Source organism: Periplaneta americana, chromosome 4 (genome assembly GCF_040183065.1).
Source record: "Periplaneta americana isolate PAMFEO1 chromosome 4, P.americana_PAMFEO1_priV1, whole genome shotgun sequence".
Classification (NCBI taxonomy): Eukaryota; Metazoa; Arthropoda; class Insecta; order Blattodea; family Blattidae; genus Periplaneta; species Periplaneta americana.
The window spans coordinates 33,931,986-33,948,223 of NC_091120.1; the positions used below are offsets into that span (position 1 = coordinate 33,931,986).

The 16,238-nt window shown below is 35.5% G+C and overlaps 1 long non-coding RNA gene across 1 annotated transcript in view; it reads right to left on the reverse strand.

Moving 5' to 3' along the window:
* LOC138697690 (uncharacterized) overlaps window positions 1-16,238 on the reverse strand; it is a 420,021-nt gene that overhangs the window by 185,504 nt on the left and 218,279 nt on the right. Inside the window, exon 3 of the long non-coding RNA XR_011331598.1 lies at window positions 7,400-7,479. This is a non-coding gene — a long non-coding RNA (uncharacterized lncRNA). The remainder of the gene's footprint in view (window positions 1-7,399; window positions 7,480-16,238) is intronic.

A 16,238-nucleotide genomic window follows, 5' to 3' on the forward strand; every position in this document is an offset into this window, starting at 1 on the left:
GACATATTGACACAAGACGAAATATTAATTCAACATTAGTACAACTTAAATGTCTCACATCTGCTGGTCTAAAGCATAGCATTAATTTTGGCCCTCGGTTGTAAAATACTTTAACTAAATTACACCCAGAACTTCTAACATGTAACCCACTAACAAATAACAAGAAAATTAGAAACGTGTTAATATCTTCAATTTGATTAAATAAATTTATAGCCTATGTGTATGAATTAATCAACGTATATTATATTTGTATTCTATAATTTTGAAAATATATATATATATATATATATAAATTGTCCTACTTTTTACGTGCGATATTATTCTTCTCTAGTGTTAATATTATATTACATAATTCCATTGCCGCTGTAATTTAAATTTTAGTTCCTATTTTATTTTATTTTATTTATTTATTTTTATTATTTTTATTTTCTATATTTCTCTTATATTAATATTGTATTATATAATTTCTGTAACTGTAATTTTAATTTTATTTCCTATTTTATTTTATTTTATATTCTCTTATAGGCCTATTAATATTATATCTGAACTGCGACGAAACACGAGCGCTGCTCATTCGGTCTCAAATTTTGTTAATACTACTGTATCTCATTTTTTTATATTGATTGTATTATTTTATTTCTATTTCTCTTGTTTGTTTGTAATTATATTCTTTATTTTGTATATTTAAATAAATAAATAAATAAATAAATAAATAAATAAATAAATAAATAAATCAATAAATAAATAAATAAATATGCATTAAGTCAACTGTCATCATAGGCCTACAAGGAGCGCACTCATTTCAGTGACTTGATGGCCGGGACGCCACAGTATATAACTATGTACTGTAGGGCGAATTGTCTACGCAAAGATGAATTTCTTTTGGTTCTACAGAAATATCTGTTATGGTTACAATTTTTCTTCATTAATAACCAATGGTAACCATAATAGATAATTCTGTAGCACCAAAAAAATCAATCTTTAAGAAGATAATTGATATAAGCTAAAAATGAGGGAGTTTGTAAGCTTTGCTTTCGATTATTCCAAAACTTGTAATTTTTATAACAAGATAATACCGGTCATTGTCCTTTACTTCAGTCTTAATGAGTGCAGATGTGAAAGCCAAAGCTGTATAAATTACAACAGTTCTTAGAATTAATGGTGATTAATATGTGTGTAATAAAACTTACATTCCAAAACTCCAAGCACGTGTTACAAAAACAGAATATTTTCACAATATTTTATGCTTCTCACCTCATGAAATAAACCAATATTTCAACATTGCGTTATCTCCCAACGTCTTTATTGCAGTTAGATGAAAACACAAATTTACCTCACTGGAAAAATATTTATGTACTCAGATCAAGTATCAAAGATAAAGCTGTATCTAACTATATAGGCATAAAATAAAAAAGAGGGAATTTAAATAGTGGTTCATAAACTGTGAGACCGTCTCCTCCGAAATCCAGACTGTATGACAAGTCAAGCTGTAATGGATATCGTAAATTCCCCGACCCACTTGCTGAGCCGAATTAACGAGCAGAATTCCACATGGCCGCCGTGGAATCACGTCGCTGTTGCATAACACAGCAGGAGATTCACTTCATAATTATACTCACACCGGGTAATTACAGGCAAGTCCTCGCGCCGTGGAAGAGCCTGTGTCTTTATATTGTGACCCGTGGACCACGTGACACGGCCAAGTATCAAAAGCCTCGTGCATTCCTTCGCAATAACGGATCCAAACAGAGATTTACAAAAAAGAAAGCCAGACTTTTCAAACTATGGCAAATAATTTATGCTAGATTGAACTGAAAAGGTCCGAATTAAGAATATCGCTTGAGAGTAAATGATGAATGAAAGTCCGACCTCGATGGCCTGTTGGTTCCATGCTTTACTATAATCCGAGGTTGCGAACCAAGTTTGAAATGACAGTGCATGTATCTACCGGACATAGAAAATATGAAGGTGAGTACACTAAGACTACATAAAAACCGAGGATAAAACCGAATGTACACTATCTACCAAAAAGTAATTGGGCACTATTTATGCCCCTTTAGAACATCGTGGTACCTCAATCCCATTGAGCATCTTTGGGACGAATTGGACCGGCTATTGAGATATCGGGAGATGCGGCCAACTTCCATTGTCCAACTGAGTGCCATGTTGCAAGAGGAATGGCGACGCATTCCAGTGGATATCCTACACAAACTAGTGGAGAGCGTGCCTAACAGGGTGGCTGCTGTTATAGCAACAAGAGGTGGTACCACGAGGTTCTAAAGGGGGAAAAACAGTGCCCAATTACTTTTTGGTAGATAGTGTATTTCCGACAGAAATAAGTAAAAGAAATTGACTGAGAAGATATTCTTAAAAGAGATATCTAAATATAAAAATAATTAACAGTCAAAACTCCACTAGAAGCCATCAGAAAATAAAAGTTCTGGCAACTAAAAAAAGGTAGTGTAAAAGTGACCATTATGAAGAAATTATATTTTTACACTAATATTTTGGAATTAATTCAACTACTTACTTATGGATTTGAAGGAATCCAGAGTTCATTGCCGTCCTCACATAAGTTTGCCATGTTTCCCTGTTCTGAGTAAGATTAATCCAGTCCCAACCGTCATATCCCAACTCCCTCAAATCCATTTAATATTATCCTCCCATCTACGTCTCGGCCTCCCCAAAGGTCTTATTCCCCCGCCTTCCCAACTAACACTTTATATGCATTTCTGGATTCGCCCAATCGTGTTACATGCCCTGCCCATCTCAAACGTCTGGATTTAATGTTCCTAATTATGTCAGGTGAAGAATACAATGCGTGCTGTTCTGCGTTGTGTGACTTTCTCCATTCTCCTGTAACTTTATCCCTCTTAGCCCCAAATATTTTCCTAAGCACCTTATTCTGAAATACCCTTAACCTTTCTTCTTCTCTCAAAGTGAGTGTCCAAGTTTCACAACCATACAGAACAACCGGTAATATAACTGCTTTACAAAATTCTAACTTTCAGATTTTTTGAGAGCAGACTGGATGACAAAATCTTCTCAACCGAATAATAACTGAATTAATTCAATAGATTACTCAAAACAGGCTATGAAATTATTAATATAATTTTTTTCTCTCAAATAGGAAGCAAAAGCGAACAAAATTGTATTAAACAGCCTTTCGAAGTGGTATGACTACCAACAGTGAAGTTAATATATGGAAGGATCGGAGTGAAAGCAAGTGTTACGGTACATCGTTATTACGAACTTATACTGTTACAAGATATAATAACTCAAATTTTTTGGGTAAGCTAAGCTTCTTAAGAGCACCGCCACTGCTACCTTGTCTAGACAGTCGGAATTAGTAGCAGTTGTCAGTCCTACGTGCTTGTCGCCTTTACCCGTAAGAAAATGCCCCAGGTACCTACTCATTTCTGTTAGATGCTAAGTAAACCCCAGAGCCATAGTGCGGCCGGAAGAATTACGTCAATGGATCAAATCTATGACCAGGGCCGGGTATTTATGGAGATCGCGAAAATCACGACATAGACTAATATATATTCAGTAGATTTTTGCTAATCTTTACGAATTAAGTGATTCTGATTAATAATATGCGGAAAAACAATCGCGACAAATCGCGAAATAGAGTTCTAATAGCGAAATATGAATATGTTCGCGAATTATTACTATTGTGTCGTTTTATAGCGAATTTCATATTCTGAGTTTTTTTTTTATTTTATTTTTGAAATTGTTACACAGGGTGTTTCAAAAATACGGGGCATAATTTCAGGTATGTATTTCCCACATGTAGACAATCAAAATAGTTCATTACAACATGTGTCCGGAAATGCTTTATTTCCGAGTTATGGCCTTCACAACATTGAAATTCAAAGGAACGTTTTTCTTTCCGCAGGTCGTTGCCGTCAAAGGAGACATTAAGAGGGCACTCTGACAGTTCATTCCGAGGCGAAGGTTACATTCAGTGTTGTGTAGGCGTTAGACTGTGCGACATGTATTCAAATCAAACAGACTTACGGGGCAGGCGTACACAAACTTCCTGGAAAACACCATACCTCATGTTTTAGAAGACACTCCACTGATCAATCGTCAACACATTCACTTCTTGCATGATGGCTCTCCTGCACACTTCAGTCGTACGGCTCGCCGGTACTTTGATCGAAGGTTTCCTGATCGATGGATAGGTAGAGGTGGCCCAATTGCTTGGCCTCCACGCTCACCTGATCTGAACCCTCTCGATTTCTACTTGTGGGGCCATTTAAAATCATTGGTTTATTCGTGTCCGGTGCCTGATTTGGAATCCCTTCGGAATCGAATTGTGACATGTTCTGAGGACATACGCATTACTCCTGGAGTTTGGGATCGTGTTCGCAGGTCAATGAGACATCGATGTGAGGTCTGTATTCAAGCAGGAGGTGGATATTTTGAACATCTTCTGTAATGACAACGACCTGCGGAAAGAAAAACGTTCCGGTGAATTTCAATGTTGTGAAGGCCATAACTCGGAAATGAAGCATTTCCGGACACATGTTGTAATGAACTATTTTGATTGTCTACATGTGGGAAATACATACCTGAAATTATGCCCCGTATTTTTTAATCACCCTGTATATCCAAGCAGGCTACATTACATGGTATTCCAGGTGTTCTGATTACATTAGTGAACTCAAAGGATGGGGAATTCAACATTTCACTAATAATAATTTGAAAGTTTTAATTTGAGGGCTGCAATTTTTTTCGTTTTTAATGAATGTGTGTTAAATAGAGTCTTAATCCAACAAATATTGTTTATTTGGCCATACCGCACCTTTACCAGAATGCAACGAACCTTTATTGTCAATTATTTGGAAAGTAATATTCATACTGAGTTAATACTCCAATTCCAAGATAATTTTATTTTCCAAAATTTCCATTTACCTCCGCCAAGAGTACAAATGAATCTCCAACAATATTAAAAAAAAAAAAAACACAAATTATAAAATTAATCTCCGTAAATATTTGCCCCTGTCTATCGGATCCGCGACCTTCCAACATGCAGCGCAAAGCCTCCTGTTTTAAAGGCCATAGCCTAAATCATCTTACTTCTTTACAGACCACATGATGTCAGTTAAGCAAGACAATTCACCTCTCTATTGTTATCGGGATATTAAAAATAATATTTGAGAGAATTATTATGATGTCACTTCCGTTGAAACTAATATTCAGTCCCATGCAAGAGGTGGTTTAAAGAGACAAAATAACCCTTGCGAATTGCACGGGGAACATCACTTTACATGTGTAAACGACTAGACACTCTCAGTTCAATAACACGACGTTACTTATATCTATGTCAACCTTAAAACTTTCTCTCTAATGCTAAAGAGCCGCTTCAATTGTGTTCGAAGTGACATGTAAGAGCTATCGAGTGTGTTATTAACTGTTATCTTGGCTTGCCGTGTCTTCCATTTCCTTCCATTAGCCCCACATGTTAAATATGTATAAACTACCAAGAAATAATTAATATATTCAATCACCGTGAGCTAAAAGAATGGACTATGTAGCACGTCTGCAAGGGACGCGAGACACTTGTGTTACCTTCGCAATATAACACCACACTCCGTCCTACCCAAATTGTGACGTAACAGCCAACACTGGCTTGGGTGAAACATGGACATAAAACCCAGACGAGACCTTTCTAAAATGCCTTACGACTATTGCATTTCAGTAATAAATATTCTGGTTGTAGAAGATAGCGCCTTCTTCCCACAAACGAGATGACGAATTTTGTATGAGTATTAAATCAGGAGCACGGGCTTCATAGCGACAACTTAATTATGTAAATCAGCCGTGGCGAAAATGTAACTCACGAGCACATTGTGGCTCGCAATGATAGCTGTGCATGTCTCTTGCTCCCCCAACCCTCACCCTCACTCACTGGAGTCAAACTCCGTTCCATTTGTATTTGTCTTTGACCTGCGAGTGGCGTATCGTCGCAATGTCTCTCTCGAAACCATGTACCTCTACAAAAACGAAAGTTTCAAGTAGGTTGGGAGGACGCATTTTTTTGCTGCCGATATGGTGAAAATATTAAATGTATGATTCGTTCACAAATATTACGAGGAAAACGGTTGTATAACATAAAACAGCATTATACAACATGTAACTCATGAAACATTAAAAGGTTAAGTGTTATTATTATTATTATTATTATTATTATTATTATTATTATTATTATTATTATTATTATTATTTCGATACTTTTTCAGCAGATGTACGAATAATGGGGTTAGGACTTCAATTTAAACTCACAGATTTACAATGTAATGTTACAATGAAAGCTAGATGTAAGGACTTGACAGATGTTGAACTTTTCATAGCTTTGCCAAAAAATAAATATCCGAAGCTTCGTTCTTTCGCTTGCTCTGTTGAAGCCATGTTCGCTACAACTTACGTTTGTGAAAAATTATTTTCAACAATGAAAATAGTAAAAACATAATTTACATTACGACTGACAGACAAATACCTTCTGATCAACTACGACTGGCAGTAAGTGCATAAATTCCTGATTTTGAAACTCTGTCGCAGACACATTCTGAAGACAGTTAATTTTAGGTTGTGATAATGTGTCCTATGTTTTCTTGTTCATTTCTTTCTTCGTTATATTTGCTTAACATTAGTTTGTAACCTTATACTGTATAAAATTATATTTAAGTGCTTGACGTAAGGAAAATGAAAATCCGTTAATAAGTCAGACAGTTGCTTCACTTCCCCTTCGGGTGCCCGCCTCCCTCCATAGGTGCTATACACGTTGCAGGTTACACAGTAGCTCGGCGCACGATTACATTTTCGCCACGGCTGATGTAAATGGTCGTATGGATGAAACATGTAAGCTCCTACGTAAAATGTATTAACTGTATAATAAGAAAGTGTATGTCAATAGAATAAATCTGAAGATGGAAACAGTAAGTAGTTCCGAAACGTATGGGAACTCAGTATTAACGCAAAATAAGAAAGTGCAAATTATTTTTCAGAACATAATCCATAATCACAATTAATATTGATGTTTTCATATTAAATACACGCTGTAGTACTTTTGTAAGACAACATGCTATTTTCAGTGGCATTTATTCTTCCATTAAAATTAACAGAACTGTCAATGAAACTCATTCCAAATATTTCTGTATTGGAATAAGCAAATCTCCCAGCGATTTGTCGTCATAAAGAAAATGATAATACTGAAAATTACTGCATTTAATTTTTCACATTAAAGAATTTACTTATAATCATAAGTTACTGACTCAGACAATTGATGTATTCATACGTTACGCCTCCTGATCTGAAAGACGCGGACATAAAATACTATAGAAGCAATTAGTCACGAGGCATTCATGAATCTAAACATAATATTGGTACTTACTCTTCGGAGTTTGAATGTGGCTATTTGGCGTCACATGACGAATGCGCATCCCCTTCCGTCATGGAGCGATCAGATTCACACTGAAATCATGTACACGGTATTATTAACACACAATATAGGCTACTCCATCAATTGATTGTCAAACTGTGTTTCTTTTAATCTTTTCGTGTGAAAATTTATGCATAATATCATCAATTAATTTTTTATTGTGAATCTTATTTTATTTTGTCAGTATGAACATTTCTTAATAACATTGTTGATTTTTAAATTTAAAATTAGATTAAATATTATAAACAGGGTGATTCAAAAGGTTGCGCACAAACTTAAGGAGCTTATAGAGGTATCGGAATACAACAACTTTCGAATACGAACTCATGATCTAGGAAATAATCATGAGTCAGTGCACGTTTGGGAGTGTCCGGAAATACATTGCAGATGTAAGGCTTCCATCGAAATGAGGCACTGGGTTCTATATACTATGAAATGATGAAGACGTTCTTCTGCCACCACGTTTGAATGGGGTGAAGTACAAGGCTTTCATACGAGACGTTCTTTCAGAACTGTTGCAGAATGTACCACTTATCGTGCGTCGTCAGATATGGATGCAACTAGACGGAGCACCTGCACGCTTTTCTCTTCAAATACGTGACATACTAAATGACATATTTCCCGAGCGTTGGATCGGAAGAGAAGGTCCAACAATTTATGGGCCACCCCACTCCCCTGACCTGATGCCTCGAGTTGTTCTTCTTCTGGCATATCAAAAGCCTCATGTACGAGACACCAGCTCCCGATCAAGAAACACTTCTCGCCACGATACTTGCAGCATTTGATGAGGTTCGTGAGATGCGTGATGTGCTTCGTAGAGTGCGCCAGAATTTCATACGACGATGTTATGCTTGTATTGAATGTGGTGGTCGCCAATTTGAATAACTTTTGGAAAAAAAAATGTTGAGTAAACGTTATCTTTGCTTAACTTAAATGTGTGATTGTTCATTATGTTGTTCCTGAAATTCCCGGGGTTGCGCTGACCCAGAATTACTTCCTAGACATCGGTTCCTATTCTGAATTATTTATATTTCGACCCCTCTATCAGCTCCTTAAGTTTGTGTGCAACCTTTTGAATCACTCTGTACAAACTCTATAGAGCCTCCTCAAACCATAAATATATTTAAGCTTTTTAACTTGAAAATTAAATTCAACAAAATACATTAGAAACTTATCTTAAAATCAAGATGAATTTGTGATAGATAAACAAACAAACAAACAAACAAGTAAACAAGTAAACAAGTAAACAAGTAAGCAAGTAAGTAAGTAAGTAAATAAGTAAGTAAATAAGTAAATAAATAAGTAAATAAGTAAATAAATAAGTAAATAAGTAATAAATAAGTATATAAATAAATAAATAAATAAATAAATAAATAAATAAATAAATAAATAAGTAAATAAATAAATAAGTAAATAAATAAGTAAATAAATTAATAAATAAATAAATAGATAAATGAATGAATGAATAAATAAATATATAAATAAACAAATTAACAAAATAAAAATAACTGAATAAATATAAATATTACACATACATATATTGGTGCCGACTTTGGGGGACAAAGCACTTTCTATCCCCTCAAGTTATGAAGTCAGGGGCGTCGCCCTCGCTAGTAAAATTAATAGAGGAACCTCGCCCCTCCAAATAATTTGAAGAGAGATAATTCATGTTTAAAAATAATTAATCTGTTTAAAAGATGAACTAATACACAAGTCAAAAATGGGTATTTCAAATCCATACATCAATGACCATGTTAGTCACGCAGCTCACAACATTCTCTCCATTTCTTTCCTCCTGCATTTGAAATCGGCGAATCCCCACACACGATGCAACGGTGACTTTACTTCCTTGTCTGATCCACATTTTTTAATACCGTTCAAATCTACCAACTATTACAATCGAACAATTTGGTCGTAAGTATTTCCGTGACGCGATAGTCCATGAAGATCGAAGTCCGACTAGCAGATGCTGGTCTCACCTTATCCACATGACTCAGCAGAGGTGAGTGATCATCGAAACAGTACGGAGGTACCGTGTGGTTAACACGGTGATTCCTCCAGCTGTTAGAGCTGGTTTTTCATAAGTATTACCAAGGGGAAATAAAAGGAATTAACAGTTCAATTAACAGTATATCCGACAGTATTTGTGCTTAATATCAGTTAACAAATTGTTAGTCTATTAAAGAAATGTTCAATACTTTTCATAAACAAATTTGTTGCGAAATTTAAAAATACCCGTTATCAACATCTTCAGTGATCGATTCTTGTGATGATCGTTGTCGCGGGTGCGTGCTTATCAAGTGATCACTGATTGCGATGTGAGGTAGGTAACTATTGATAACAACGGATAAATTCTTAACAACTACTGGGTTTAAATAATTGATTAAATGGCGATCTTACTCGTGTTAATTGTGTATGCATGTGCGGCTTACAGCTGTTTCGGTGCTTCTTCACACCATCCTCAGAGCCTACTAGATCTCGGGGTCATCTCGAACTTCGCTGCCTGTTGTGTGGGTGCGTTCGATTGTTGAAAAGTGTTGAAATGTGGTGTCAAATAGTGCGTGTGTTCTGAAATTGATGTATGTTGAGAATTTGATCAGGGTGTGTTTTGGTGTGTCTGTATATTTCATATTGTTCTAGTGTGTTCAGTTTTTGGTTTTTGAGTTGTATGTGTAGGATTTCCATGTCTGTATTTATGTTATTGTATGTGTGGTTAGCATTAGTTATGTGTTCTGCATATGTAGATGTATTATGTCCTCTGGTTATTGCTTTAGTGTGTTCTTTGTATCGAGTTTGGAATGATCTGCCTGTCTGTCCAATGTAGAAACTGTCGCAACTATTGCATGTGAGTTTGTATAAGCCTGTGTGGTTGTATTTATTTGTTTGTGTTGTTTGTGTGTTGAGATGTCTTTGTAGTGTGTTTTTTGTTCTGTATGCTATGTTGTATTTCTGTTTTCTGAATGAGGATGCGATCTTGTGTGTGTTTTTGTTTTCGTATGTTAGTGTGATGTATTTCTTGTGTTCTTGTGTTTGTGTTGTGTTTTGTGTGTTTTTGTGTTTGTTGAGTTTTTGTTTTGTCTTCCTTATGATGTTGTCTATTATGTTTGGGTTGTAACCATTTTTTATCAATTATTTATATTCAAGTGTTAAAAGTAGTGTACGAAAGATTCAACATGAACTACTGGGTTATTTAGCGTCGATGGAATTGGTGATAGCGAGATGGAATTTGGCGAGATGAGGCCGAGGATTTGCCATAGAATAGAGAGATTAGGTTCGCATTACGGTTGGGGAAAACCTCGGAAAAAAGCCAACCAGGTAATCAGCTCAAGCGGGAATCGAACCTACACCCGAGCGCAACTAAGGATCAGGAGGCAACGTGTTACCGCGTGAGCTACGCAGATGGCGATAAATTCTTAATGACGTAGTTTATTCAAAGTAAAACTGATATGAAAAATCAGATGTTATTATGTTTTTTAATACATAAGGAACTTTCCTGGAAGAAGCAATTAAAGTTTTCTTGGACTCTTGTACAGAGTCCAGACATCCTCCAATATTTCAAAGAATTCGGCAACTATGCACGCACGCACGCACACACACAAATATAAACGGACAATCAAATTTTGGAATAAAAATAGAAAACAATAATTTATTCTAACACACTTTTTACTCCTTCAACGATCACTGCGAGTTTTTTTTCTGCAATACAATAGAGAGGTGCTTATTTAATAGGCTGGAGGTGACCTATAACCTCGTCATTATACACGCCTCTGCAGTGACCATAATTTTACGTAAATCTCCGATTCGATCACCAGGTGTAAACTTCAGTAACAATATTGACAGAGGGGTCAATTTTCATATATTATTCAAGAATATACAAGAGAAAACGCTTTCATGACGTCAAGGCATGGTGAACATCTACACGGCATTGAATCTTACAATAAATATTTTAAAAAATTGTAACATACCGTCCTAATAAGACTCGTCCTAATAACACCAACTGAATTATAGCTTATGATACAGAATTCATACCTTAATAGAGGATGACACTAAAGTTGTGTTAAGCTACGGTGTTAGGTTCGATTTCAGGTGGAAAAGGTAGTTGTGTGTTTACCATATTGGCATTGTACTGTATATTAGCCTATCATTACCCACAACGGACTTCAATTTGTTTGGTCGGAGTCAACGCCAACACTATTATAAGTAACACATACTCGTCAGCATCTTCATACCAACTGGAAACAAACCAAATAAATTTATATTTAAAACTGCAATGACTTTTTACACATTAAAGTGTGCACATCGAGCGAGTTGGCTCAGTCGGGACTATTTCAGATTCGTATTCGGGAGATGCCAGTCAAACTCCGCAGCCGACCGATCTGACTGGGATTTTTAATGGTGTTCCCAACTGTAAGGCGAAAGTTAGATATTTCCATAGCTATTCCTCGGATTCATCTCGCCAAATATCACCACCCTATCACATTCACTGCTACGAAATAATGGTTAGCATGTCTGACCGTGAACGAGCGAGTCCGAGTTCAAATTCTGGTTGGGAGAAGTTACCTGGTTGAGTATAATACGAAATAATATGAAATATTTATTTTCAGTCAATGACTTTACTTTCTATATGTGTAAGGTACAAGTCCTTATATTACTGTATTAACGTTTTCGTCGGTCATGCCGACATCATCAGATACAACATTTTATGCAGCAATATCATTTCTAGTCTCTACAATCAAAATACAATACATATTAATGAGCATAAAACATAATAAAAACAACATAATTTAGGGCATCAATATATCTCTTTTCTTGTGTAAATATACTCTTACTGTCAATTGATTAAAAACACACGTGTGATTACAATGCATGTACATGTATAAAATTGCAGGTCTTCACTAATAAAATAATAAAACTGAAATCTATATGATATATTATGTGAAGAGATGCTTACAGTCTTTGATCTATACTATCTGATGTGTTTGTGCCCATGTTCTTGTTTTCTCGTTACTAGACGCCTTTTCACCATCCAAAAGATGTATATACGTCATAATGTATAAATTAAGATTATGCCTTGAGACCTTAATTTCTCAAAGTTGTTGTGGATGTCGTTTATAACAGATGATGTGTTTCTGTTAGGTTGTCTTTTGATGTTAATTGACGACAGAAGCTTGAACGTACATTATGACCGGTGATACTCTTCAATATGGTTAATTTGCGGACGATGTCCAAATGCTATAGTTGTTGTAGAATGTTATAGTAAGGTGAATATCAGCATTCTAATTTAGTTATGTACGAGCGTGTATGTTCGTTCGATGTTGGTTATGGAGAGAGGCTGTGTGAAGACTGCGTACAGCATGGTTTATGGAGGTTTATGGAGGTTGAGGTTTCTTCGAGGTTTTCTCTAAAAAAATTGGAGTAGAATTGCTGTGTAACTTTCGGCATTGGACCTTGGACTAATTTCGCCATCATAACTACACTTGTCCATTTATAAAACAATTATATTACCGGTTGTTCTTTATGGTTGTGAAACTTGGATTCTCACTCTGAGAGAGGAACATAGGTTAAGGGTGTTTGAGAATAAGGTTCTCAAAAAATATTTGGGGCTAAGAGGGATGAAGTTACAGGAGAATGGAGAAAGTTACACAACACAGAACTGCACGCATTGTATTCTTCACCTGACATAATTAGGAACATTAAATCCAGACGTTTGAGATGGGCAGGGCATGTAGAACGTATGGGCGAATGCAGAAATGCATATAGAGTGTTAGTTGGGAGGCCGGACGGATAAAGACCTCTAGGGAGGCCGAGACGTAGATGGGAAGATAATATAAAAATGGATTTGAGGGAGGTGGGATATGATGATAGAGAATGGATTAATCTTGCTCAGAATAGGGACCGATGGCGGGCTTATGTGAGGGCGGCAATGAACCTCCGGGTTCCTTGAAAGCCAGTAAGTAAGTAAGTAAGTAAGTAAGTAAGTAAGTAACTACACTTGTCCTCTTTCATCCTCCCATATTTCGGGCTTGCTCCGATGTAGAGACGGCTGCGGGCCGCCACTGATATTGAACCCCATGGTATGTGGTTATTAGTTGCTGGTGGTAGTGCTATGTATCATGGAATCTCCCCTGGGCTTATGGTAGATTGTGGGACCGGAATTGAGGTATCGGGTGTTGCCTACGCGGAAAGGTAAAGGCTGTAGGGGAGTTCGGAGGCGACCCGCAGGGGAATCTGTAGCTCGGGGGGCTTTAGGGGATGCACAACGTTACATTCCGGGTAGTACAATGGACCCACCTAAGCAACCTACATGCGAGGGCAGTCCCTAGCCCATGTCCCTTCCCTCAAGGCTGACTAATAGATAGATAGATCACCCTATCACCAATTCCATCGATGCTCGATTACATCACAATAAATTGTTACGACGTTGTTAAGGCGATGCGCTACTGAAATTTCTAAAATCCATAATTTTTGAGCTAGAGAGTTGAAATTATTATTGAATATGCATATCAATATCATAACCAAACATTGTAAATTTTCACCTTTTCCCATAAACGCTTAAAAAATAAATTTGTTGTTTTTTTTTTATTTTCTTAGTGAAAATCCTATTTCTAAAATTGTTGTAATCTAATTTCTTATTAAGGGTAACACTGCATATTGTGTAATCGAGCATTAGTAATGCCCTGCTCCAATTTGTTCATTTGCAAAAAAGTATAATTTCTTCAATGTTCAAACCTTAATAAAAAATAATATTGCTTTACGTATAATTCTCTAGCAATAAAACTATGCTAAATACAGCCAATCAAATGCTGCATTTCACAACAGAGATATTAAGTTTCATCACTCTAGCTTTAACCTCTGAGAAATAAAATGAATATTTGTCGTTGAAAACGTAGAAAATATATTTTCTTGAGATAAATAAATTTAAAATTATGGTGACACATAACTCGTACATTAACACAAAAAGAATACTTATAATTAAGATATTGAGATAAAATTTTCATAAAAGCGTACATTTTTTAGTGTCGAAATAAAAAAATGATAAAACTTGTCAAAATTCTACTATTTTCAGTAGCACATCATCTTAAACAACCGATTAAAAATGTAAATAGGTTTGGCTGTAGACCTATATGAAGTGTTAGAACAGCGCAGAGAATTTAAACTATTTAGCTAGCACAGCAAATTACAATAGACAGTTATTAGTAAGTGTAAAAGTCAACTGCTGAAGTGATGTATTGTAAAATGAACTGCGGAAGAGGCCGATTATACAACAGTGACTAATAAATGTTCGGTATTGTGTGAAGTATTGGACGGATACGACGTGATGTCGGCACATTTTAACAGACATGAGATTTCTCTCTTCAGCATCATATTGTTCTCGTGTCCATAAAAACTACAGACAGGAAAAGTAATCGTACTTACGTAAGCTATTGTTATATTCACTAAACCCAAAAGTAGAATTTTATGAACCGAGAGAATGAATAACATTGACGTTTATGAACTAATGCCAGAACTAACACTGATGTGTGGTTCAGGAAATAGAGTTACAGGGTAGTAATGTTAAGCATAGTAAATTATATAAAAGCCTATACACTATATAAAGTTACATTTTACGAAACTTACAAAGTTAACGAATTACATTTTACTGGACTTCTTTTTTAAACTGTAAAGGTTATTCAAGAACAGTGTTGTGGAATTGTGTGGAATTTGGTTGTTACGTGAGTAGATTTTAGTGTTGCAAATCTGGTAACACTGTTTAAGAACGATAAATTATCACGTTGTAAAAATGTATACAATAAATCTCACATAATGTTATACTACTTCTTGCATAAAATTTTTTTATAAAAAAAACAGATTTATTTCAATACTACTTCTTGCATAAAATAAAAAAAAATTATTTCAATGGCCAATGTCTTGAAACAGGTTTTTGGCGCTTAGTCTCTTATTACGTAACTCAGTCCATTTGGAGTAAATGAATACAGAACTTAAAAAGAGGAAGGTCTTTGACCAATATTACCAACAAAATCATAACTAGATAACTTATCTTTTGCTGGGTTGGTTCTTTAACCTTTTATTGTTCTCTAAGTACTAGCCCATTGTAGAACGAAGTCCACTAAGGTTAATGGTTTCCTAAAGAGGCTTGACTTCGGTTTTTAGGAACTTTAAGCTCTATTCAGTAAGCTATAAATAAGGCGCCTGGTTCTCAAAATAGAAAGTAAAGATCGGTTTCCTTGCATTTCAAAACTAGCTAGGAAACAAATTGGTATTTGAGCATAAATTACTTACGAACTTTTCAGCATCTCAAAATATTAATTTTACGTACTATCAGTCACGGCCTTCTAAGTTGACTGCTTAAAAGGAAACAATTTCCAAGCAAAATCGATATAACAAAGTCGACAATTTAAATAGTACATTATGCAACGAACCTATAATGGTAGTAATTAAGACGCGAGTATGTTTATGAAACGAGCGCAAGGGACTTTTTACGCTCGACCATATTTCTAACTTGAAATTATTCATAAGTATTCATATTATTCTTATCTGAGTGGGAAGCGGAAGTGACCTTGTGTAATCTCGTAAATTGTGAGATGTGCGCAGACCCGAAAGTATTGATTTTTTCCGAGGAACAAATATCATTGACCTTGATATAATCTAGATAGTAAAATGAACATTAATCTTGATGTAACCTGAAAATTGATTTAGACATTGAAAAACGAGATGACAAATTGAATTTATTTGAATATTATTTACAACTAATGCTAATTATTATAGTAACAGAACATAACCTTCTACGAAA